The 26,242-nt window shown below is 44.8% G+C and overlaps 1 long non-coding RNA gene across 5 annotated transcripts in view; it reads right to left on the bottom strand.

Moving 5' to 3' along the window:
- The window catches only part of LOC101748820, a 41,811-nt gene that overhangs the window by 9,785 nt on the left and 5,784 nt on the right, over window positions 1–26,242 (bottom strand). For 2 of the 5 annotated variants that reach the window (XR_006931501.1, XR_006931500.1), the window contains 5 exons: window positions 26,016–26,115; window positions 22,942–24,458; window positions 21,590–22,005; window positions 8,901–10,964; window positions 7,027–7,200 (listed from right to left, as the gene is read on the bottom strand). This is a non-coding gene — a long non-coding RNA (uncharacterized LOC101748820). Of the gene's footprint in view, window positions 1–7,026; window positions 7,201–8,900; window positions 10,965–21,589; window positions 22,006–22,941; window positions 26,116–26,242 lie in introns of all 5 variants that reach the window. The other 3 variants (XR_006931498.1, XR_005839859.1, XR_006931499.1) reach the window with 2 other exon arrangements.

Here is a 26,242-nt window from a genome sequence, read left to right on the forward strand (position 1 = left end):
CTGCAAGACAAAACAGAAAGCAAGGCAACACTGTAGCCAGGAAGTTCTGGGCTTGAGGATGTTTTTTCCCTCGGAGAGATTCTGATTTTAACTCTATGCAAATCCAGCAGTTTCACAGCATCGCCCCCCTCAGCAGGACTGGCATGGAGATTTCAGGGCTGCTTGCTTGTTAAGAAGAGAGAAATGCCCTGTCTATCCACCCAAATGCTGCCAAACTGTGATATTAATCAGAAAATAATGGCTTTGGCAAGCCATTCTGTCAAGAAACAGAAGCAAACCTGGCCATTGAGGGAAGGCAGTGAGGGAAGCACACCAGAAAAGAAAACAATGGGGACATTCTGTAGTAACCACAAAGCCCCTAGTTTTCTGCCATATTCTGTTTTCCATAAATGTTGGCCTCTCTACAATGTAGAGCAGCCAAGAGTAGCTTGTATGAATTCAGCCTCCCTCACCAAGAGCTTTAATCAAGTATAAATAAAGTTACCATGACAGATAATAGTAAGTATAAATTAACTGAGCTGAGGTACGTTCTAGCACCTTTCAACAAACTAGAAAGCCATGAAAGGCCACTGAAAGGCAGCTTTTTCCAGGCAAGCAACCACTACCTCATTAAGTGTAGTGAGTAGCATGCAGAGAACAGAGGAAGAATGGAGCCTGATTTACAGCATCCAAAACTTTGAGAACTGAACCCAAGGACTGCTTAAAATACTCATGACTTTGCTCCAATCTTTCCTCCTGGGTCAACACCTTCTCCACATTTTGGGCTTTTTTGTCCTTTTTTTTTTTTTTTTTTTGGCCCATTTACTATCTGAGAACGCAGGATGGGTTGGGACATATTGAACAGTATTTTCCCTTTACATCCAGGTGGCTGAAAACAACATTCTCGTAAGGAGAAGTTGAAATTGTCACATGATGACTTAAATCCAATAAGTGAGATGTTTTTATACATCAGATACAATGAGCTCGGCAATGAGATCCAAAGGGCAGGAACGTCTGAGGGTGCAAACTAAGCAGGATGCTGGAGAGAGATTGTGAACTTCCCACGCCCTGAACCTTGGCTGGCAAAGGTGCTTTCTGAGCAGGGGATGAATGCCTGCCAGGAAAGAGCATCTCATCTTCAGCTTAGAATAACACGGTGTCAGGGACTAACTTCCAAAGCACAGAACCAGTAGGGACAGGGCCCACTCACCGGACCTCCAGGAGTGCTGCCCCTGTGCAGCAGAACTGGCCGTACAATGCTGAAAGGAGGGAATTCGGTTTCCTGAGCAGCCTTGAAATACGGCGTTCCGTCTGATTTTTTTAACGTATGTAATTTGGAACTGAAAAAAAAATATCTAAAATTCCACTTCAGACATTCCAAGCAAAAATCAACATGATAGATTTAATTTCCACTATTCCTCCCTCCTTGAAGCACAAGCGTGTTTAGAACCATCTCTAAATAGAAGCTCCAGCAAAAAAAAAAAAAAAAAAAAGAAAAGAAGTTGGAATCAAAGCAAAGCAAATCTTCCTCATGAGAATGCTGCAGAGCAGAGGTTAGAGCTCTGTGAATTACTGCTTTGAATTATTGTTATTAGCGATCCTCTTCTCTTGGCTGAAGCACCTGAGAAATAGGAGTTAATTTACAAGCCTGTCAGAACGACTCACGTCCACATTTTTTTCCTTTTTGCTCATTAAATACTTGACCACAGACATTCCCCCCGTTCACATCTCAACACCTCACCAGTCCTGACCCTGTTTAACTCCTGAGAGCTGAATCCTTCCTAGTGGGGATGGTGGGAGGCTGGAGACACACCAAACAAACAGTGCCTGTAACATTACCCCCCAGCAAAAGGAACTCTGATACGTTATTCTAACTCTCCCACTGTGCCAGGGAACCTCACGAAGTGCACGACCTCTGTAATGAGATGCTTTGGTGCCCTGCCAGATGCAAACGGTGAGCTTAAAGCCAAGCAATGGCTTCAATGCTGATTTTTTTTTTATTAATATAATTCTTATTTTTTGCTTTTAGTGGCACTGAACTTGTAATGTTTGCTTAACATACTTAAAGACACTAATGTTAATATGTACTGATATTTACAGAAAAAACAGGGTGAGTTATGCTGAAGGAAAGGTGGTGGAGGCACACTGCTGAAGTTCAGCTCTTGAAGAGGAAAGTCCTGATGTTGTTTCAGCTGGAATAGCTGCTGGGTTCACCACTAGCAGCTTTCCTTGCTGAGAGCAGTAAGTGCCCCTGGGATGTCGTGATAACACCGCCACTAATTTCAAGGGACATCTTCCTACCTGCCCGAGCTGAGAAGCCGTCACAGAGTTCAACCACCACCAGCACACCCTACGCAAAGCCCAGCCCAAAGACAGCTCTCTGCAGGCTGAAGAAGCAGCCGGCTCTCTCGTGGCCATGTATAGAAAGGGAAACTCTGCTGTTTCCACTGACTGCTCAGTAAGACCATACGCATTTTGGGATCTGGCAGCTGGAGATCCCCACTCTCCCAACAATGGAACAACCAAAAAAAAAACTTGTAGTAAAAAAATCCCATCAGAGTGACGGAGAGAAGCTCAGCCTGCACTCAGGAGGCCAAGCCATGGAGCGCTCCCAAGTTTTTCCATGTCCACGTGCCAAAGTCTGTGTTTGCCTCATGGACTTTTTTTGCTCATGAACACAGTTCAAAAGAGTGAGTCTTGCTGTGATTAAAGCCCTATTATCTTCTGAGGAGGGTTGTCGCGGGCTTTCTCTGTGAATGATGGGGTTTTCTGGCTGTTATGAGTACTCAGAGGGTTCCATGGGTACAATTTGCAAAATAAAAGAAAAAACATTTGACCCCCACTCCAAACTTTAAGGGTAGGGAGCTGATTTGGGCAGAAGCACAGTTGCCTGTTGGCAGAAGTTATAACATGATGAGAATGGTGAGAGGCACCAGGGGCAGCAGACGGGGGGGGAGCTGAGGGCAGCAGAGCGACTCTGGAGCCCAACAGCTGTGTGTTAGGAGGGTGAGCCATCCGCTATGGCTCATTTTCCTCATAGGGTCTCCTTTTGCTCCCTTGTACCTATAACCATCCATAGCACAGATATAAGCCTGTTCAAGGGATGGAAGAGTTCAGATCATTGCAGTCTGGTCGTTTCCCAGACTGGTCAGTTGCTGTTTTTTGTATGAACAGACAAGAAAACACAGGACAAAAACTAATCTGAAATCTTTTCAGTCAAAAAGAAAAAGGAAAAAGGAAGGGAATTATTTCCATGGAATTGGTGGAGTTGGAAGGGACTCTCAAAGGTCATCTAGTCTGACTGCCCCGCACCGAGCAGGGACACCACAGCTCCATCAGTGCTCAGAGCCCCATCCAGCCTGACCTCAATGCAGACAGGGATGGGGCATCACATCTCACTGGGCGCCCAATGCCTCACCACCCCTATCATATACTTTTTCCTCACATCCCATCCAAATCTGCCCTCCTTTGATTTGAAACCATTTCCCCCTGTCCTATCACACAGACCTTGCTGAAGAGTCTGTCCCCCTCTTTCTTACTGAAGGCCACATTCAGGTCTCCTGGGAGCCCTCTCGTCTCCAGGCTGCACAGCCCCAGCTGCTTAATGAATTTAAATGAATTAACGAATTTCAAAATAGACTGCTTCAGTGTTTCTTACATGAAACATTTTATTCTGAGAAGCCTTTGCTGTTCTTGTTTCTGATGCTTGCTGAAGTTCAACTCTATGACTTCTTGTTTTGCAAACAGTGGTTTTCTTTTCATAAAAATCACTTCTCAAGCCCTTAGAAGGATAAACAGCCTGAAAATGAAAGGCTGAAATGACTGCATTTTAAGTCAAACAAAAACATATCTGGTTAACCAAAATGAAAAATTTGTTTTTTCCCCGTTGGGCCTCAGAAGCACCACAGGTCCTTCACACCCCCACATCTGCCCGCCAGCGGCTCTCCTCCCACATGCTGAACTCTTCATAGGGCAGGAGGGCAGGCGCTGAGCTGTTTGGCAGCAGGGGACAGGCTGTTCCCGTGGTGGTGGGAACGTGGCAGCCCAGCTCGGCTGGTGCCTGGAGGATCTCTTTGTTCAGGAGGACAGGCGGCCCCAGCTTGGTTTGCTCTGAGTTAAGCTGAGGGTGACGCAGCCAAGATTTCCAGTGGCATCTTTTGCAAAGGAAGGAGGAGAAGGCTTCCTCAAAATGGGGCTCATCACAGTGGGCTGGATGCAGAAATATGCATCCGTATGTTGTCTACATAAAACACCCCCCTGTGGGTTTCCTCTACTATTAAGCAAGATGTAGTCAACACAGTCATTGCTGTGTAAGCATGACTCATCTCTGTTGGTGCTGCTTTCTCAATTGGGTCAGCTGAAAGGTGCCTCACAGACTGCTCATTTCTAAAAGTGGACTGTGAAGGGGATGGAGGGTGATGAAACACAGACACTACATTGGGATGAATTCAGTTCCCACTCAAAAAAGACCCCCAAGGAACCATGAAACAGTGTTTTGCAAATGGGGCTAACAGGAGAGGCATTAGAACACCTGTAGGAATGAGAGTATCAGACATCAGATAGTGTTGTTCTCAGACCTAATCCATAGCACGGGAAAATATGAACCATGATCCATCCTCTTATCCTTGCTCTCAACGCAGTTCCTTTGCCACATGAAGGGGAAATGAGCAAGATTGGTGCCCCAGCTTAAATCCTTGAGACCTGGCTGGTTTAAATGGCTAAGGAAAGAGAGGTGACATAGGGGCCAGTGTCAAATGGAAGGAAAATTGAGGGCAGGTGTGCATGGCTTTAATGCTTGATAACTACTTCTTTGCTAAAATGTGCTTGGTGGCTATGGAGAAACCAGGCCTGGTTGTAAATGGGTAAGAGTCCAAGCGGGACATGCACTGCAGAGGATTACCCAACCCACTGACTACAGCATTCAGCAGACTTGTGAAATAACCCAAATACAGGCTTTGGAAGCTTAAATGTAGTCCTGTGGGTTCCCAGTAGTAGTAAGGCACCTGGCTTCCATTCTCCTCTCTGCAAATCTCTACTACGTGTGTTCTAAGAGGATGCAAAGTAGTGCTAAAGCTCTGCAGACAGCTGCCAGGAGAAACACTCCACTATCTGTCCCAGCAGGTTACCTTCCATCCCACATCTTACTATCCAAACAGCACAGCACAGCATTGCATGGGATGGGGTTACAGCTCTCCAGCCTGGTGGCACGTCCCCATGACCGGAGGGGTTAATAGGGACAGCTGCTCACTGTGCCCCACACATCCTCGGGTTTATTGATTGCCCCCTGAAATGCGTTTTGCTGTTGGAGTGCCCATGGCATTGCTGAGTAGAGATGACCACCAGCTGATCACATTTAAATATCCCGCAGCACAGTTCATACCTGACAATCCAGAATGAAGAAATAACTGCTGTGGCAGCTGGAGGAGCCTTTAGTCACATTTCACCACTTGGTGGCAATAGCAGTAAAGGTTTGAGACAAAAGATTTTTCTGGAAGCTCCCAAACCATGCAAAGTATAAACCAGGCTGCTGTTCAGTCTACCTTGTGGCATAATATAGCTCTATTTTTCTGTCTGGAGAGATCAGCTGTCACAGCTGCCCTAATAAAACTGTGTCCACTTCTCATCCTCACATACCCGTGAGAACCAGAGATGATTCTGAGATTTCTCTGAATATCTCCTTTTTTCTTCCCCTCCTACCTCCTCCAAAATGTATAACTGCAGCTTCCGTGAAATGTTAATGCACAGAAGGTTGTATTCTCAGAACTGACAAAATTGCAACATGCAAGTTTTCTTTAGCAAATGAGGGAGACTTCCAAGCACAAGAGTTGCCCAAATGTTCCAGTAAGGTCAGATGTTTCCCTACCGGTTCAATTGCCAGCAGAATAAAATAAAATAAAATAAATATCATGACTTCATCCCCAAAGTGCTGCTCTGCCATCCATTCCTCCCAAAACAAGAAAGGGGAATAAATCCAGAGTCAGTTGCTAGTGGTGACTGGCCAACATTGCAACATCACTTTGGGAGGTAAGAATGAGCTCCTATTATCTTTGTGCAGGAAAATGAATGCAGTGCCAACGTTCCCCCTCCTGCAGGGCGGAGCTGGGTTACCCGTTTGCACCACCACAGCGTGCTGGTTTTGCTGGGGGACAGAAGCAGCGAGGAACAGGGCGCAGGTGGCATTTGGGGCAGCCAAATTATTATGTACGCTGTGTTGCTTCTGAGAGCCTTGTGTCCCATGGATGCACATCACAGCCATGGCAGAGGGCTCCAAGAGTGCTGGTACATCAGTTATGGCATGAGGTGAAGCACATAGCAGGATTGCCTCTCTCATGCAGGAATTACGACGTGACAGCACACACACCGGAGTTAACAGCCCATTCCTCTGGGAAGTGCTGGGGATTTATGGCTCTCCCAAAGGACCTGCTGCTGCTGCAGCCATGCTCCAGAAGGCCCATGCAGCGCTGTCTGGACCAGCAGTGGCATTTCCTGGAGCACCTGTGTTTTTCTTGGAGGTTTCTCATCTCCGTGCTGACCAGACCTGATGTTGCTTATCTTTGGCAATTAAATCAGCTCATATCTGCTGGACTGGAAGGAATGATATAAAAACATACCCTCCTACACCATCTCGAGTGACCTGCCGGGAAGCAGTTTATTTATATGTTCCAGGCACTCCATTTACTGCACGAGTAGACAGGTGCAGAGTTAGCAGGGAAGCCCCTGTAAAGCACTTGAACCCTCCTGTCAGCCATTCTCATTGGTGGCAGAGTAGCATACTCTGTTGTCAATGAGGCCCAGCCTCTTTGGCCACTCTTTTGGTGGTGGCCACCCAGGTTGTGGCTAGAAAGATACGGCTGTCACACCTATTGCCATCAATGTCTAGGGGTATCTAAGGTGAAATGAGATGTCACTCGAGTCTGGCTTTTTAAAACAGCAGTTGAATTAAAACTGAGGCAAAAGGAGGTGGTGCAGAATGTCTATCAGTCCAACACCTTCTGCTGCCATTCCTTGGAGTCCAGCCACCAGCCCATCACCACCATGCCCACTAACCGTGTCCTCCTCACAGCCGTTGTGCCTATGTGTGCAGCTCGGGCTGTCCCAGGCTCTGTTTCGGAGATAAAACTGTTTGCAGTTCAGATGTTTGATGCATGGTGATTCCAAGAAAGGAGCCATCAGTTAAATTGATCTCTGTGTCTGAGGAGGAATCTTGGCTGAAATCTTCCCCTGTGAATCCAACAACAACAGCACATCAGTTACTCCAGTGGATTTCATTTCTCAACCCTCTAACATGTAATTCCTGGACAGATGCCCTAAGCTGAAAGAGAAAAAGCTCTGCTTCTGGCCACTTGAGTTGCGTAAGAGTGCATGCCTACTGCTGAGCCATATACAACCACTTATTTGTGCTGCACTTACCACTGCCACAAAGCCTGCAGTCTCAAGGGGCCAGTATTTTTGTATTGGTTTTCCTAAACAATTAATATAAATCACTCAGGAAGGACCAGAAAAGAATAGTGCTGGAATCTCTTACTGAAACTGCCTCATTTAAGCCGGTTAACAATTACCACACATGAAATAGTATGTAAGAGCTGAAACTCTGGGCTATGCCTGCAGGTTATGTGACTGCCTTTGGAACAAGAAGACACAGGAACCTACTTGGCTTGGACACCTCTGGAGATGTCCTTTGCTTCAGAGGGTTTGGGGTCTTTCACCCTTACTCAGGGCAGAACAAATCCCTCAGTATCATTCTAGTATTTGTGCTTTTAAATGAATTATCTTTTTTTCTTTTTTTCTTTCCCAAGGGCTATGAATATGCTGAAGAGAGTAAATGGAAGCTGTTCAAATAGAATAAAACAATGAGGCAATTTAATGACTTTATATCACTTGTTTACAGATAATTGACGTTTGATCTGTCATTTAGGCAACTGAACAACACACGTAAGAAGATGCAGAGAATGTGGAGTCACCAGCCCTGGTCGTGTTCCAGAACCATGGAGATGTGGCACTGAGGGCCATGGTGAGTGGGCATGGTGGGCTGGGTCAACAGTTGGACTTGGGGATCTTAGAGGTCTTTCCCAGCCTTAACGATTCTATGATTCTATAATTCTATGATATCCATAGGACCCCGTTTTTCCCTAAGTGAGAGTTAGGTGTTAGGCTACAGCTCTAATTTATTCATTCATTTAATGCATTGAAATATTTTATGCTTCAATATGGTGCTCATAGGAGCAACAGTTCCTGGGAATTTTGCCTTACAGGCCTTCAAGTGTGTACTGGTGCCATGAGCCAGCAATGTGTGACCTTCCTGAATCCTGACCAACAGACAAAGGCTGCACAGCCTCACACTACCCACATCTGAGGCTGTCCTTAAGCGTCATCATTTAGGTGTGTGTCATTGAAACCAGGCCTACCATATGTTTTACTGGCATAAATATCATTAGGCATGCCGTTAGGCTGCTTTGCACATGTTACTTCTGGTCATTCATTAGATAGAAGTGACTCTTTCCAAAAGATTTCCCTTTTCATACAGCAAATAGTGTTAAGCAAAAAACATTCTTCAGTTTTAGGGCCTCTGCCAGCACGCAAGGCCTTAATGAACAACTTGTCTGATTGGCCATTGCACAGGGCATTAGGAGTTCCTAATTTCTTTGAGCATTTCACATAGTTCCATTCTTGTCTCAGCTGCATTGGACAGAAAGTATTTCAGGCAGCAGGAAACTTTTAGATCTATTGGAACTTCCTTACTGTAAATACGTTTAGTTAACATAGTGATAAAAGAGTAAAGGAGGGTCAGGCTGACACCAGTAGTGCACAGTGCCCGGTTATTCCCATTGTTGGTAGCTGGTGGCCCAGCCAGTTCCTGTAGGGACAAGGGGACATGGCTGTGAAACCTACACTGGGACAGCATGGCAGATAAACCTCATTACCATGTTTCCCCTGAACCACATCCGCTTGTTCACACGGCTGTAACTGAATGCATGCCAGTGCATGCTGTTCTCTCCAACTCTGTGATTTCTTCTACCTCATGCCTTGTTCATGCAGAGCCCAGCTTCTCCAGCTGCTCCTCCTTGCTCCACAAGAAGGGAGGTAGAAGCTGCTGAATACAGCCAAGCACGGCCCATAGTTCTGCTTTTTATCTTGCTTTTGAAGACTTGCTGCTTAATCTCTTTCTGAACAGGAGCCAATTCCAAGAAAGCAAGACGGCGAGGTCCTGAGGACAAGATGATGGATGGAGACATGGAGTTCACAGCACTTCATTCAGCTCCTCAAGTTCTTTCTTAAGATAATGATAAAGTTAAACGGATCAATTTTAGAGCTCTATAGCAGCAGGCTGTCTGTGGATTGACAAGACACAAAGTGAATTACCCACTTAGATGTCATCAGGCTGACACAACACAGACTGTATCAGCACTTGCAATATCCAGTTCTAGTATATTTTTAATAAACCAATTATTATCTCGCAGATTGCATGCACTGAATAACGCTAAAATCATGGCTTAACTGTTCAAGATGATCTTGTTTTTATTTTTAATATCATCACTTAATAGCTGGGACAATATTCAGGCATCCCTAACTCCATGCCAGAGCACCCACTACTGTGAGCTGATATTTCTGAGAACAGGAGCAAATCCTTGGAGGAGGTGAATTAGTGCAACTCCATTAAATGAATGGAGCTTTATTCACATCCAGGAAGTAAGTAGCTCCCTCCCCTGGTTTCTGAATTAGTCCCACATGTAAAGCAGCACCTCTTCGATGAGTTAATTTGACTAACTTTGTTCCAATCAAAAAATGACCACGGAGAAATGGATAGTCATGCCCACCTACACTGGGCTATGGACTACAAAGTTGCTTTCCCTTTGGATCTTCTCTCCATCATGCTTTTCTGCCAATGTGAAATAAGGAAACCAAGAAAGGAAATGCCATGGGAGTGTATTGCCTTCACAGCTTGAACAAAACTTACCCAACTGGGAAGCTATAGGTTCTTCCAAGAGCAGATAATAGCCCCTCATTTTACAAACTAATTGCCTTTACTGGAATAGAGGAGGTTAGATTGCCTTCATTTATGCTATTTTTATAGTGTTTTAATTTCAATGAATAAAGGGTTCTACCTCTCTGAAGTGCAAACCAGAACAGATTTGTGTCCATACTGGGTCTCTATGTAGGCCAACAAAAATGTTAAATTACACTGCAAAGGCGCTGAGATTTGCTTTATAGAGGGCAGCGCTGAGCAAAGGGCATGTTGTGAGGGCTCTGTTTCACTGTGTGAAGCACGCATGCATCATTCTCCTTCAGAACTGTATGGTATTCCTCTCCAGTATCTCAGAAAGAATCCTCCAAAGGTGATGAAGAAATGCAAGCTTCCGTGCCCAACAGAGCAGTTTGTGAATGTGAGATTGCAAAAACTACACAGATATGACAGAGAAAAGGTCCTCAGATTCAGCAGCTGGAAATCTGGAAAACTATTTGCTCTTAAGGTAGACCAGTAGGAGGTAAAGCAGTGGGAATTATTACTAAGAATATGGAGTGGAAGAGGAATACTGAAAGCGCCTTGGTGCGAGTCAGAGTAGAGATCTTTGGTCCTGAATGAAAGCTCTGCAAACTGTGCTGTGAACTGTTTTATTTGTACAAGTTTGTACAGCTTTTCATCTTAAAGTTGTCGGTTCATTGCTTCCGGAAGAAGAAGCAATGGGGTGAAACTCTGATACTGTTTAACAAAGCAACCTGTATGTGTGAGTCAAGGCGAGGTCCTGGCTTTTCAGTTTGTTCCTGGCATGCAAGGAAATCCAAGAGAAAGCAGTCTTTCCTGAATCAGGGCTTGCTGCTGAATTTCCAGCCCTTATTTTGGAATAAGGACAGCTGACTGTCCCAGGGCTGTTTTATGAGCATATCCTGGTTATCGCTGTCATGTGTCATGATTCAGGTCAAGGAATCGAGGTAAGACCAGGACTTGCTGAAACACCGAGCCAGCACGATTCTGTTTATGGCTCAAGCTGAAAAGAAGTGACACAGCAGATTAGATGCAACCTTCACAAACTGAGAAGGTTTAAAATCAATATACTGAAATAGCAACAGCAAATTCTGACCCATATCACATACACAAAATCCTAAAATCTGAAGCAGCGTTGTAAGGGCTGCTGGGAATATTGTTGAGGAGCTTCTTTGGATCCAGTGGTCTCACCTTCCCATCACACTTCACAGATCTTGCACACTGAATTTGCAACCATGTAAATCAATGCCCGAACTCAGTTCACTGAGTTCACCTTTGTACTCTTTCCAGCCTTCCATGCAGAGCTGTACGAAATCACTGTTTGTTTGCTTGTTCTTGCTTCTTGCTTTGTGTCTCTGATCGTTTCATGAAACAATATTGAAATTCACGGATTGGGTCAGAAAACAAGTTTTATATTTTTCAGCTAACTGAATAGGCAAATACATCTTACAGATGGCTCTGAGACCACCAGAAGAGCTTGTCTGGGGCAAATGTTAAACTGAGTTTGAGAAATGTGATTAAAATTTAATTTTTTGCAGTTGTCATTAAGGATGGTGGCAAGTATTAGGATATTTATTCCGACTGAAAAGTCAAAACATTCTGTTCTGAAGGATGCTTCTTCTGGTTGTTTATTTGCACCAGCAGTAACAATCCAGTGGAAATGTGGCAAATTCATAAAACGTTTTCATGTCGCTGAATCTTTTTGCCAAAGAAAGAGAAAAAAGAAAAAAGAAAAAAAAAAAAGGAGAGAGCTAGAGCTGTTCCCATCTCTCCTTCCAAACTATTACAGAAATTAGAGTGAAATGGTAGTGATTAAGATGGGGGTGGGGGGCATCACCCTTGCAGTAACTCTATCCAAGGCAATGGATTTACATGAGAGCCAATTCTTGGCTCTTGGTATTTACTAAGCCTATAGCCTTCAGCAGTTCATTTTCAGAACATTCTTCTTCAATGACACGAGGGTGGAATATCACAGATAATGGCTCCAATGTTTATAAAAGACAAAAGAAGCAAGATTTACTCAGACAACAACATGAAGCCTGGGCAGCACTGACCCAGAGAAATCAGAAATGTGGGTGCATATAGGCAATAGGTCTGTGTGGTCTGCAGCCAACTGGTCAGGAGAGCATTATCAACATACACCTGAAAGGGGCTGCCCTTTACTTTCCCTCAGTCACCTCCACTTTTAATGCTTTTTAGTTATTTGCTATGTCAGGTCCTTCAGCTATTCATTTCAGTGTACATTAACCCTCCTCCTAGAGTTTTCACCCTTTCATTTTGCCATCCTGTGGCAGCTCCTCTTCCCATGCAGCCAAGGTAGGTTATCCAGCAGCCAAACCTCATACATGGCAGTGAGAGATGTGAAAAGCCCAGGAATCTTTCAGACAGGGGCATGTGTCCTTCCTAAGAGTGCACATGGTTCCAAAGGGGATGCAGAGGAATTAGCGTTAAAATAAAGTGCTGGTTATGTGAATTAAGGGATATGCATAGCTGGAAAACCCTCTCCCCCATAAGCTGGAAAATATCAGCTATTGTGGGCTCTTTGCCAAAAATTCAAATTCTCATGAACAAGCTCCTCTGAGCTCATCCGAAAATCCTCATGAACTCTGCTGCCATCCACCCATTAGGTTCAGGATGAAAAGAAAGCCTGGAAGCTGCAGAGACAGCAGAGGGCTGCCAGCCCTCCCAAATCTGAGCGTGGGACTCAGCTGAGCTCCCCTCAGCCCACGGAAAGCAGATGACATAATGCTTGGACTCGTCCTGTCCATCTCTTGTGTGGTAGGAGCAGAGGCAGCAGTCAGCTTGGTTTTCTTTGTGGGCTTTTATAGTATGAAAGGTGCTGGGAGAAGGCTAGGTGCCCACATCTAAATATGCAAGTAAGCCCAGACCCATTGGGACAGACTCTTGAGCAGGCTCTGCTGTGGGCTGATGCAGGTCCTTGGGCCCTTCTCTTCCCCTGCCCAGCTTTTGGCAGAAGCCAGAGCTGGCAGCGTGCTTCAGAAGCACATGGGTCACGGCTGGATGACGAGAAAGCCTTCCCCAGGTCTTTCTGTCCTGCAGAGAGTACTTTCATGCCAACCAGAAGGATGGGACCCCACTCATGTCCTGCCACGTGCCACAGTGTGGCGATAAAAAATGTGATTTGGGTTTTACGTGCATTCCATTGTGTTTGGATACGTTACCAGCTGTACGTGCTTGTGGCACTACTTGTAGGTACACGTGTACGTGCATCAACTTAGGTGAACCGAGCTGAGCACGCAGCAGTGGGGCATTGCACAAACTCCCTTAGGTGCTGAGGGAGTGTAGGACCCCCCGCCACTAAGTGCTTATTTGATTTCATTTTAGATAAGGACATTCCAAAGGTACAATCCAAACCTTGATAACGACGATGAAAAATGAAACTGGCATAGAGTGCTCGCTACCATTCCTGGTTTGGTTTTTTGTTTTCTTTTTTTCCTCACAAAGACATGAGCAAGATCTTTCTAAATGAAAACTACCATGTGGCACCAGGGCAAGGCTGGGCTCAGCCTCATGGCATCCTTGCTGGACAGCACTGTGGCCAACACCAGGATGTGACAGTTTCTGCACAGCAGTGTGGTGCACACACTACGTGCACTGTCACAGACAGAATTCATGCCCATTCCTCCGCACAGCTGAGGAAATAAAAGCTCCTCAGTCAGCACAATAGCCCCAGTGAAGCATCACCTCTCCAGTCCCTGAGCATCCAGGGGTGTTATTGATTCCCCCAAAGCCACAGACTTGAGTCCAGTGCCACCCCAGCCTTGGCAGTGGCACATTCAGGTGGCAGCAGCACACGAGATGCACTCATAAAGTCATTGTCCTCCTGGTTTGTGATAGAGCTGATTTCCACAGCTCCAGCTGCAAGGTCAAATGTACTTTGTGCTTTTGCCCAGTGCAGGATGAGACTGGAGATATGAGGGCATGGCTGAGGCTGCCCGGCTGACCTGCTGGGCTGGAGCTGCTTGCAGAGGAGCACTGCCAAGGAAGGGTTTGTGACATCTCCTGTTCTTTTTCTTTTAAGTGGTTTATTTGTGTTTGTTTGTTTCTGTGTATTTTTTCTCCAAAGAGTTGCTGACTTTGGGGGAAAAGATATCCCATGACGATCAGGATCAACCTGCTTTGGCCACATCTCTCACCAAGGCATACAGAGAGCCACTTCAGGCTGCTGTCTGCACGAGGGAGGTTTGATCTTTCAAAACTTGCTTTGTCAGAATCCCTTTGCAAGAGAAGAGCAGTGATTAATGTTGATGCCAATTGCTGGAGAGGCCATGGAACACCTGCCACTGCTTTCTTCCCACCAGCCAGCAAAGGAGGAAGGTGACTCAGGGAGGTGGGTACTGTGAGTGTTGGCTTCGCTGCTCTTCAGTGGATGCTTTGCAGGTCGTTATTATGGGGATGGTGGTCCATGTGGTCCAATGGCTGTTCTACCTACAGCAGGGGCAGAAGCCCACTTGTGCAGCAGCACTCCAGATCTGCCACGTTAGAAGTCCACAAAGACACAGCACCTTTCAGAAAATGAGAGTTGTAAAGGTAAGGGGCAGGCATCAGCTCCGCCTCCTCCCCACGCCTGCCTTTAATATCTCATTATTGGCACTAATGACTGATTATACGTCTCCAGTCTTTTGACCTTTAATAATTTCTGTACCAACATGCTTTACTGCTTTCCGGGGGAAATGTTATCTGAAGTGTGAAATTAACCATTCTTTTGTTATGAAATCACCACTTGGCCATCACCGCTGAATAGTTTCAAACCTGAAACATATTTGAACTGTTTCCAAGTTCATCTAGAGCGTGACCTTGTGTGTTTTAATAATTATAATTTCCTAAGTAAAGTACAACTCTAGAACCGGAGAAAAAATGTGCAGACAGCTGCAGGGGTGGGGAGGGCTGACTGCAACGATGAGCTCCACGAATACAGCAGGAGGAAGGCCATAAATCTCCAAAATCAAAGTGCCTTCTCATTTTAACCCCTGGTGTGCGGCAGTGCTCCGGTGATCCAAAGGAGCAGAGCTTCCCGCGGGCTGCCCTGCTGGCAACAGAAGTGGGAAATGTGCGGGGAGAATGAGGAAGAGGAGGAGAATCATCAGGTTTTAAGCTGATCTTCCTTTCCCCAGAGAGCCGCTCTGGTTTCAGATTTTTATCTCTGGCATAGTGGTGTAGATCAGCTGAAAGCAGCAGGATTTGCCCCTGCAGAGACGTGAGCGGCACTCAGGCGCACAGCCGCGGTATGCGTGCACATGTGAGTAATACCATTGGAATCAAGGACTTGAAAGAGGAGCGCGCACATGAGTAATGTTTTGTAGATACAAGGGCTGGAATCTGGGCCACACGGCTCAGGACAAAGAGACGTGTCAGTTCTGCATAAATAACACAGGCATCCAGCTTCAACACCACAACCTGCTTAGCAGGGCGAAAGTCACCCTTTCCAACCCACTTCCAGGAGAGCCAGGACTGAGCAGGAGGTCACCTTCTGAGCCATGGATGAGCCCAGGTGCTGAGTGCTCCGAATGCCCAGCGCTGCAAGCTCAGCTGGGGCAATGGATGGAACCTCGCTGTGCAAGAGAGGGAGTGCCATGTTTTGTGCTGCGGCTTTCTTGGAAGGAGAGCCTGCTGCAGCCCTGCTGCAGGGGAATGTGGACCACAGCAGGAGGAAATAGCCTCTGTTTCTCCTCCAGGCACTTTCCCTCTGTGTAACAATCACCTCTTAAAGCCTCAATGAAACAGGGTTAAAAAAAAATAAAAGGAGAGAGCCAGAGCGACAGACCACCCAGGTCAGGGTGCGTTTATCAGGCATGCATCACTCCGTGCAATGTAAGGCTTCTCTGAGGCACTTCTGGGAGATTTGACCAGCAATATGACTAACACAACACTTGGCAAAGCAAAGACTAATAGTGTGATTGTTCTGCCGGCTTCTCCCCTTCTCGAGTAATATCGTGCTGAGCAGCGTTCGAGTTAGAGATCTGAAAGGCCTTTTCATTATTGTATCGAAAACTCCTCTGACTGCAGATCTCTTAATCAAAGGACTTTTATGTAAAGTCACATTTTTTCCAAAACCAGAAAAGTTCAGGCTCAGAGCATAAACATTAGACTCATTATTTAGAAATAGCAAGTAAGTCCTCTGGGTTCTGGTATCAGATCAAAGCTAAAAAATTAAATTGCTAAAAAAAAAAAGGAAAAAAATAAGCTCATTTTGGGGATCAGCATATTTCTTGTTTGCTTTTTATTATGGAGCTAAAAAAAGGAATAGTGAGATTCTGTCGGTGGTTTTCAAGTGTTTTCCAAAACTGGAAGGGTGCTGCATGCTGAGCACTTCCACAGTCTGTGGAGGCAGAAAATATTTTGTTGACATGACAATAAAACCATTCTGCACTTATCGCATTGTTTTCCCCTCTGTTCATAGCCACAAGCGAGCAGCGTGAGCACCGTGCTCCTGAGGAAGAGAAACCTGTGTTTGGCTGTTGGTGCCTCTGGGATGGAGGCTGGAGCCTGCCCTGATGCATCAAGGAAGAGTTCCCATCCAGGCTGTGGGCAATTGGGCACTGCCTTGGCCAGCGTGTGGCCCAACATCATGCTGCTGTGCCGAGGGAATCGCTGCCCAGTGGTAACCAGAGGCAAAGATAACTAGCTTATTGTTAAGAGTTCTAGACCCACATCTCCAGTTGCCAATGCTTTTTCTCTCTTCTCCCTGCTCATGGCATCTGCCTGCTTTTTCAGGCTGTGGACACACGCACTGGGATGGGCTTTTGGTGCAGAGGTCAGTGGATGTAGGAATGGAGGAGAGCCATGCACGTAGGGCAGCTACCAGTGCTGTCTCCATCCAGGGCAAATTCCACTCTGGAGACCTACAGCAACAATTCCCACCACCCCCGAGGCGCTGTCTCCTACGCTGACCATGGGGCACCTCAGGAGATGGCAGAACCAAGGACTGATGTTTGGGGTTGCTTTTTTTTTTTACTATTTTCTTCCTGACTCATTTCCCCAACCAATAACTTACTGCGCTCACAAGCGAAATAAGAACAGCTCCAATTCCTGCTGATGTCTGTGAGCTTTGCACGTGGCTCCAAGAGAGGTGGGACTATCGTAGAATACCAAAGCAAGCGGATTGCTGAGGGCTCAGGAATGGCAGAAATGCCCTCATGCGTTCTGTTTGTGACACTGCTGCTAATTGGAGTTGCTTAATCACACAGAGAGGCAGCTTCAGAGTAGCTTTACACCAGTCCTTCAGATGTTTCCCTTATCTCTGATTTTCTGTGGCCTGCTGGGCTTTTTCCTAGTTGGTTTTCTGTCACCTAGAAATTGCTCAGAGTGTTTATTCCTCAGGACATTTGAGTTTTCTCCATGATTCAGCCACAGACTCCTTGCTTGCCTGTCATAAGACATTCAATCTTTTCATTTCTAAGGTCCCCATCTGTATAGAGAGGCCAGAAATGAGAGAAAAACAGGCATAGTAGGGCTAGCTACATACAGATCCTCAAGTGTTGAGGGGACATGCAGTTTCTTAAATGAATTGGTCACATGATACCGTTTTGGGGGGGTTTATTTTGGTTCTTTACTGGGTAATTGAAGCTTCATAGACATTAGGAATCTGAAAAATGCATATCAGTTACTTATGTACAAACAGCTTTCTCACAGCAATCTGGGGTTCTCGTAGGGGAGAGAGCCCTTCTATGAGCACTGCAGCAAACAACCACCTGTTTCCACAAGTGTAATGATTCCCACAGCTAGAATGAAGAGTTGATATTCAGGATATAAACACAGATTTTCCATCTCTACATTGCAACATTAGCTGCGATGCCCACCATCAAACCTTCTCCACCAAGAAACACACCTATTTCTCTACATTTCTAAGCTTTCCAAATGACCACCCCCTTCTCCATTTAATAAGATCTGCATTCCTCTGGCTTAGCTTCTACTTTTGCGATGGGCTTGGCACCCAAAGACATGTGTTCAAGTAGTAGGAAGCCCAAGGATGCAGGTGGATGAACTTGGTCCTCTAGCTGCTATCCAACAGGAGATGCATGGTCATCAAACTCAGCCCCACAGCAAGTGAAAGGCTCCTGCTACAGTGAGGGGATGTAATTGGACCTTGTAAGCTCTGTGACATGGGAACCAATTACACAGAAATCCAAGCTTTGGCAGGCAAGTCTGCACTCTGGCGCTAGCTGGTCTCCAGCAAACGGCTGCTGTACGCATGGTAAAGGTTAAGACTCAGCTGATGCAGAGTTGGCAGCTGCACTGAGTCCTTTGGCATTAACATGCCATCTTGGGTAAGGAAGAACAATAGATAAGTGCCTTCTGGCAGCCCGCTTCCATGCTCCCATTCAGCCCGTGACATGTTCTTTGGGGAAGCGTTACTTGAGAAAGCAAAAGATAAATCAGTGTATGGTAGGAAAATAGCAGGAAGCTTTGGCTCAAGGCAGGCAGCTAAGGGACAGCAGAGTCCAAGCTTATCTGCCAGTTCAATGAAATGGCACGGTACTGTATATTAAGCAAGGGAAAAGAAAGTAGTGCTGGCATGGTGAAGAGAGACTGATGGAAAGAACTGGACTCAAGGAGGAATGGGTGGTTCTTTCTTATATGTCCTTTCCTTAATTACATGCAATGCAGTCCAGTGAAGATCAGATCACTTTCCGCAACAGTGAGGGTTGAAGATGGATGGGCACGGCAGGTTGGTGCTGGAAGCCAAGTGAGCAGCTGGCTAAAGCCCGTATAGTCAAGGGAGCTCAGTGCTGGCCACCCAGGGCCTGGCCATGGAATGACCCTCAAGCTCCTCTGCAGTGATAAGAGCGTCACTTCCACACTGCTGCCCTCATGCCATAGAATCATAGAATCGCCTGGGTTGAAAGGAACCACAATGATCATCTCGTTTCAACCCCCCTGCTATGTGCAGGGTTGCCAACCACCAGACCAGGCTGCCCAGAGCCACATCCAGCCTGGTCTTGAATGCCTCCAGGGATGGGGTCATTGCAGAGAAGCTGCTTTTGAGGAAATGGGAACACCACCAACACAAACTGCTCTGGTTTGAACTGTTAATGGACTTTCAGACACCATGAAAGGCAGAAGGGCAGTGTGCTTGTGGCGGAAACCATTCTCTCCTTTCTCACAGTGAGAGGGAAAGGACAGCGCTAAAGAAATGTGATTTTGTGTTTGAAGGAAACAATCAACCTATTTTTCTCTCTATAAGGGAGCAAAATGGCCATAGCTGCAAATTAATCCAGCAGTCCACATCAGATCCAGGAAGAAAATAATTTTGTTTTGTTTTCATCACACATTTCAGCAATTAAGGATTAGAAAGCATTGGTTTTAAAAGGGAAACACTGTAAGGTTTTATGACCTTATAGTTAAAACCATATGACTGTCTGTAAAGATAGAAATAAGGACATTAAGAAACTTATAACGAGAAGAACTTAGGACTCTAGTCTCCAGGACAGCCTAAGAATTCTGGTTCTCCGAAACTCTGACGTGGCTATTGAAGCCCAAGCTTTGCCTTTCGGTCCCCCTCTTGTTCCTTGCACACCTGGAGACCTGGCCTTTGCTCTTTGCCTCTGTGTCCTGAGCAATTTTCATACATTTCTGGGCTACAGTCTCTCTCTGTTTCATATCAGAACCTATCTCTTCCCTTCCATATCTACACTTCTATAGCATCTCTTTTTACTGGTATTACTTACTCCTAATAACTGTAATTACATTATGGATCCCTGTCAAGCTTCTAGGAACAAAGCTTGGATGAAGAATTCTATACAAAATAGACCTCTATCACAGGAAATTTGCACCATGGCAAAGAGACAAGGAAGTTGTTTGATCATTACTTTTATCTAGAACAAATTGCACATAATAGCATAATAATATTTTCTACCAGATTCTGTTTCTCAGACAAGCACAATTTCTTTCTCTTTTTTTTTTTTTTTTTTGGTAAATTAATCTGCATTTAACTGAATCATCTATGTATATCTGAGTCCCCAAAATGAGATACTTAAATGTGCATTAAAAAATAAACAAATGAGTAATTCACTGAATGCAGTCCTTGTTTCACTGCCCTTGACATAGCCCTAGAAACTCAAAACTTTCGTATTGACTTAAGATAAGTGCCATAAGACCATTAAACAATCCATTGTTCTTATGGTACCCAATAATCTAGTCTTTTTATTTAAATATGATAGGAAGTAATCCCAGAGCCAATGAAAGCATGGAACCAACTAGGTGTAACGTTCCACAAATGCTATATTGCATGGAAGAGTTCAGCTCCTTATCTGGAAAACAGTTGGCTGTGACCCTATTAAACAATTATATATTATCAGTTTTACTTGGCAACATTTATGTGTCAAAATGTGTCATGGGTTTCACAGCTTAGTTCCAGAAATAGACTGTGATCTGGGTGACATCATACTTCTCAGTAAAACCCTTTTTTTCACTTTTCTTCCTTTCATAACCACTTGTGTTCCCGGTATTCCCAGCCCCACGCTGGGTGCGCTCAGGCCAGCAAGATGGAACAAGCCCTTTCCACAATTTGGCTCCATGGCACTTCAAATGGGTTGAACAGTTTACCAAAACAGTGCTGGTCACCTGGTGACAAACAGGAACCTTGGTGGCTCCTCTATGGCAGAGCAGGAAAAACACGGGAACTTTGGTGAAGACTGTTTATAGCAATAACCACTGCGCAATGAAGAGACACCAAAGACTATCAATGATTGAATGGGGCTGGCGGTTCACTTTGTGATGTAAAGGGATAAGAATGTGTTACTGGGAGGTGCAACTCCCGTAAACTCAAACAACGTCCATGGATGTACTGCTCAGAGCGCTTGGCCCGAGGCACAGGGGACATGTCGGATGGTGAAAGATTAGGAAAAGCTACAAGCGGGGAGAGCTGAAAGTCTCCTCTCAGAAGCTTATTGGGATATTTAAACAGTAAGTGACTGGATTCTTAAATGCAAAGTGGGAGAAAGTGGCATTGTGAAACTGCATTGCAAAATCCTATTAAGTCAAAGTTGCAAACAGCTACGCAACTGTCTGTTGTGTCGGAGCAGGAAGCCTGGGCACCATTTTAATGAGTCATGATCAAACATCATGCTGTCATCTCAATTTTTTCTCAAGTGCATATCAGGAAACAGAAATGAATTCTAGAGTTTTTAGCATTCAAAGAAGAAAGTGCATAAAGTTTTCCGCTCTCTGTATGCTAATCCTTTTCTTCAAAATATTAAGGGTGCGATATAATTAAAAATGTAAAAGGAGTTACCATAGTAAACTCGAGGTCTTCATGAACTAACCCACAGACCACAGCATTTTCCTTTATTTTGAAGCATAACTCCATTTTACCTCGCAAATGTAGACAAACATCCTCCAGGTTGTAAGCTGAAGGAAATACGTAAGAAAGGAAAACAAATTAAAAGAAGACATATGAAAAGTTTTCTCAGAATCACTCAAGAAAATTAACTTGAAACAACTAACCTACATGTGGGAACAGAGTACTTCTACCACATTAAACTGCAGGGCAACAGAACTCAAGTTTTAGCTATTCCGGTATTTATTTAATTTACTTTGGAAATGAATTAAGCAATGGCGAAGTTAAGGCATTTTCATCACAAGCTGAAGAAAAGCTGAATAATGTACCTCAAGGTTTTTGAGTTTCTTTTGGAAGCTCCTTTGAGGCTCTTCATACAAACTGCTCTTCAGTGGTCAGTCAGCACCTGGATATGGAGCGCTCCTGTCAGTTCCTATAGCAGTTTGGAAGCAACAGTGGCTTTTTCTGCAACACTGAGAAGCCTAAAATAAAGACATATTTAGGAATTAATTGTGTTTTCTCTTTCTTTACCATTTCTTCTTTTTTTTTTCTTCAAAAGACAGAAGCAAAATAAGAAGGAGAGAAGGGTAAAAGGGTAAAAGCACAGTGGAACTACAGAACAAACAAGATGGCAAAATAACAAAACTATTTTTTAATAAGCTGGGAATTTGCCTCAGTATGCAGTTCTTGGAGGAGAGGCGGCTCTGCGAGCTGGCCAGGTTCCCCACCGCACACATATGGACACCTGGAAGGAGAGGCAAAATGAGCTTTACTCTTGTGCAACCCGAAGGTTACATTTCTGTGACAAGTCTAAGTACTTCTTATTAAGGAAAGGTTGAAAGACTGCAGAAATGATAAACATCAGTTTTCAGTGGTGCAGTGATAAACAGGCATCAAATAGGGATCTTTATTCTCCCCACAAAGAATAACTGCTTACACCGATGGGCTACACTGCTGGAAAGCTGTGTTTGAGAGGGGAATCCAACAGGAGAAAATAGAATATACAGAGAAAAGCACTGGAGATGTGGAGGGAGAGCAGAGGAAAAAAATGCTATAAATAAAAGCTATTTGAATTGAACTGTTCTTGATCTTTAATGAATGATGTTTCCTAAAGGCAAGAGAGGAACAAGAACTGTGATGAGGGAGACAAACATCCTCTAAAGATCCAGGAGGTATTTCCCAGAGTCCCAGCCCTGAGGCTGAATGGGGACAGGGCTGGACTTGCCCAAGGAAAAGCCCAAAGTGAAGGAGAAACACTATAAAGTGCAAAGGAGAGGAGAGGCATCGTACTCTCACTGGGGCTGAGCAAGGGGTAGAGGAGGATCAGGCACTAAATGTTGCTCATGTGTCAACTTGTTCTTCTAAACAAAGCACCTTCAATCTGTAATGATTTTAGTGGCCTTTCTAAACCCCAGTTCATAGGTTGTTAATTCTCTAGCATGACTTTTGTTTTTATCTATTGCATGGAGGCCAGGACTGGCTGTGAAGCTGATGGGAGGGAGCTCTGGAGCAGCACAGCATCCCCTGGGAGGTGACACAGAGCGTGTGGCAGCCACACAGTGGTATGGGGGCCAGGAGGGGCTGGGCAAAGGGACTGCAAGCACTGCTTACTGACCAGCTTTCCTTTAGGAGGACCTGAGTTACAACTGAAGACCATCAATTGGCCTTTGTCACTTCATACCTTTCAGTGGCATCTCTGGAAACTCTTGATGGTGATGTCTGTAGCAAACAAGCCTTGGTTAATGAAGCAATAGCTGAAGAGCTGATCTGCTCCATCTGAGTCATGGGTGCTACGAAATGCGCTTGTCTTGTTTGTCATCTCCTCTTGTTGGGATCCAGCAGAGAGGTCTCCCTTTGGGCAGGCACACTGGAAGTAGACAGTCAGCACTTCCTGCAGCTTTCATAGAAGATGAATTTCTAGAAACACATGGGAGAGTGGGGAAATCTGGGGCCTTCTTAACACACCGCAAAGGAAGGAGGGAGGAGTATTTCTCCCCCTATCCTTGCAGAGATTCTCCTTAAAAAACAGAGTGGTTCTATTTTGGCAAAGTATGTGCTAATGTATGTGGAAGTGCGTCACTCTGCTAGATTTCATCCACCACTTGCGACATTTGTTTCTAAAGGGAAATGTGTTTTGCCATCACAGCTTACGGCAGCACTATTCCTTGTCCTCATTCTCACACTCCATGAGTAGCAACAACATCAACGCAAACAGCAAGGCAGCTGTGATGGGGCAGCATGGGATTATCTGAAGGCAATTTGAAACATTGCTAACATTGATTTAGAAGAACAAAAGGATGTTTCTGCTGACCTAATTGCTGGAGCTTGCAACATTCCATGTTGGAGTAGCAGAGCACCTCCAGCCCATGCATGCTCCCATGCTGGATGACTTATTCATACCAGAAGCAGAGCTGAAAGGGACAGGCAGCAGCACTCATGATCTGCCATGAACATCGGATATGTGCGGTCACAAGCATCCTGTCCTTGGATGTCACAAGTCAACATGTGTTTGAGAAATGCATTTTCTTGCCACGTCTGTTGACTTTTCAGAACAAGTTGCACAGATGATCACCTTTCTTTTCTAAAAAAAGGATTGTGTTGTAGCCAACATTGCTATAAGAGCTCAGGAACAAATAAATGTGTGGCACACCTCCAAGGGGTTTTCCCTCACTTTCTCACAATTGACAAAGAAGCTAATGTTGTTTAAGAGTAAGGCAGGATGACAAATCCATGCATGTGCTCTACTTCGTAGCTGTCTGAGCCTGCTGCTGCAGAGTTTTCTTAGAAACGACAGCATTATTATATGTTTCCTGGCAGAGACAGTCTAAATTGGTGCCCATTTTCTTCACTCTGCCCTGGGAACTGTAAGAAAAAAATAATCAATTGTACCCCAGATGGATTAAAGGAGGAAATATCAGCTAAAACGTTGGAAAAGCTGGTTGACAAGCGAAAAAAAATAAATTAAAACAATAATTCAAACTTACCAGTGGACAGATTTCTTTTGTAGTTTCATAAGTGGATGTAATGCTGGAATAATCTCAGCAGAGTAATTGTGATCTCTTATGCCAAATTGTATCCCAAATTACTTCAGTTTATTCAACAGCATTACTTAGGATGCCTACCAGCTCAGAGTAGTTGAGCGGGGGTTGATTTTGTAGAAGTCTGACATACACATCCAGCAGAGGAAATCTTAGCCAACTAGAAAAGACAGAGATGTGCCCATCAAACATTCACAGTCTTAATCTTTTTTGGGATGATCCTAATAGCAGATGAGCAATTAGTTTACTCCATCTCTCTGGGGAATCAGTAGGGCCTGTATGTAAAGGAAGCCGAGCTGCAGCATGGAAAGATCCCACTGCAGACAAAAGAACTTCCCCCTGCCTTGTTAGCTGATCTTGCATGTCTAAAATTTCCCAAGGTTAGGGAGGCAGGCTTGAAAGTTAATCTGGAAGGGCTACAAGGAGTTTGCAGTGGAAGTGCTACTGTGAAGTTATGATCTGATAAGAAGGAGAGACAAACCAGAGCCGGCTAACAGCTCGCTTCCTCCTCCTGGTTCTGTCACTTACCTCTGGCTGCCCTTCTCCCAGATTGTGTGTTAGGACAGAGAAATATGAATTTGTGATTGCATGAAAACTCCTTGTAACCTCTGACAACATTGCTGGCTTCTCACATCTTAGAAACCTACTTAAATTACAATAAAACACTCCAAAAGTTCCCCCCTCTTGCTTCTGCTTCCTGTAATTAGAATTATGCTCTGCCCTGACTCTCATAACAACTGTGGGCTTATTATTTTTCCACAAGTCAAACCGATCTTGCCATGGAAGAACCATGGCTATGTGAGAAAGAGCAGCACTGAGAGAGCTGGAGGAGAGTTTACACCTAAAAGAAAGATCTCATAGCATCACTACTGGGATTTGATGAGGAGCAATGATCTTTCACGCTTTTACTGAAGAGCAGAATATGTCCTTGGATGCTTCTGTGGGATGGAACCACCTGGACAGAGTGGTGGGAAGCTGTGCAAGGTGACCCAGCTTGAGTAAGAGTTCTCCAGCAGTCCCTTCCAACCTCAACTATTCCATGGCTCTGTGAACTCAATACCTGACCTTGTTGTGTTCAATCTGTGCGATTTCTCAGACCCTCCATTATTGATCTTATGTATTAGAAGAAAAGAAGAGCTTCTTGCCTTACACATAGCTTGTGCTGAGACAGATCATTGAATCTGGTGTCATTCTCCATTTTGCTCATCTCTTTTTTTTTTTTTTTTTGAGGGGAGGTGGGAAACAGGGACTCTCATTATTTCTATTTTGTTTCCTGAGGCCAAACATCTCATACCATTTTTTTTTTTTTCCCCCCTCAGTTTTACACTGGCAGTTTTCCCATTGACACACTGGGTGGTAACTTAGGCCCCTGAATTCAAATTCCCACTTGGGCTCAATGAAGCCATAATTTCAATCAGCATCTCCTGCCAAGTTGTCCTACCCCTACTCTAATATTTAGGTCTCTTTAAAATGTCATGTAGGTCCCCTAAAGCTTCTCTTCCCACTGAAACATCTGATTAAGGAAGATCTGGTCTTTGACTCTTGTCTTGGGGGAAAAAATATTACCTGAATTCAAAGGGATGCATATTTGAAAGACTGAATATTTTCTTAGATGATCTGGTCTGATCTACCATATGACTCACTCCATGTCATTTCTGCTAGGGAGTTCTCTAACTTCTTGATTAAAAAAATGTCTTATCTGTAGGCATCTAGTCACCATCTGAAGACTTCAGGAGACAGACGGTTAAGCAGCACTCCTCCATCCCTTTGCTGCAATTTTCTTCTTGGCTTTCGTTCTGTTATGTCCTCTTCCCCACCTGTCAGTGAATACAGAAGAGGGAAACTGCAATTTAGGGAGAACATAGTAGCTGAGGATTGAAACCAGCCATTTCCCTCAAAATGAGAGACATGTGAAACTTATCACTGCATATTACAATGTTTTTT

The sequence above is a fragment of the Gallus gallus genome, chromosome 14 (assembly GCF_016699485.2).
Source record: "Gallus gallus isolate bGalGal1 chromosome 14, bGalGal1.mat.broiler.GRCg7b, whole genome shotgun sequence".
NCBI classification, from domain to species: Eukaryota; Metazoa; Chordata; class Aves; order Galliformes; family Phasianidae; genus Gallus; species Gallus gallus.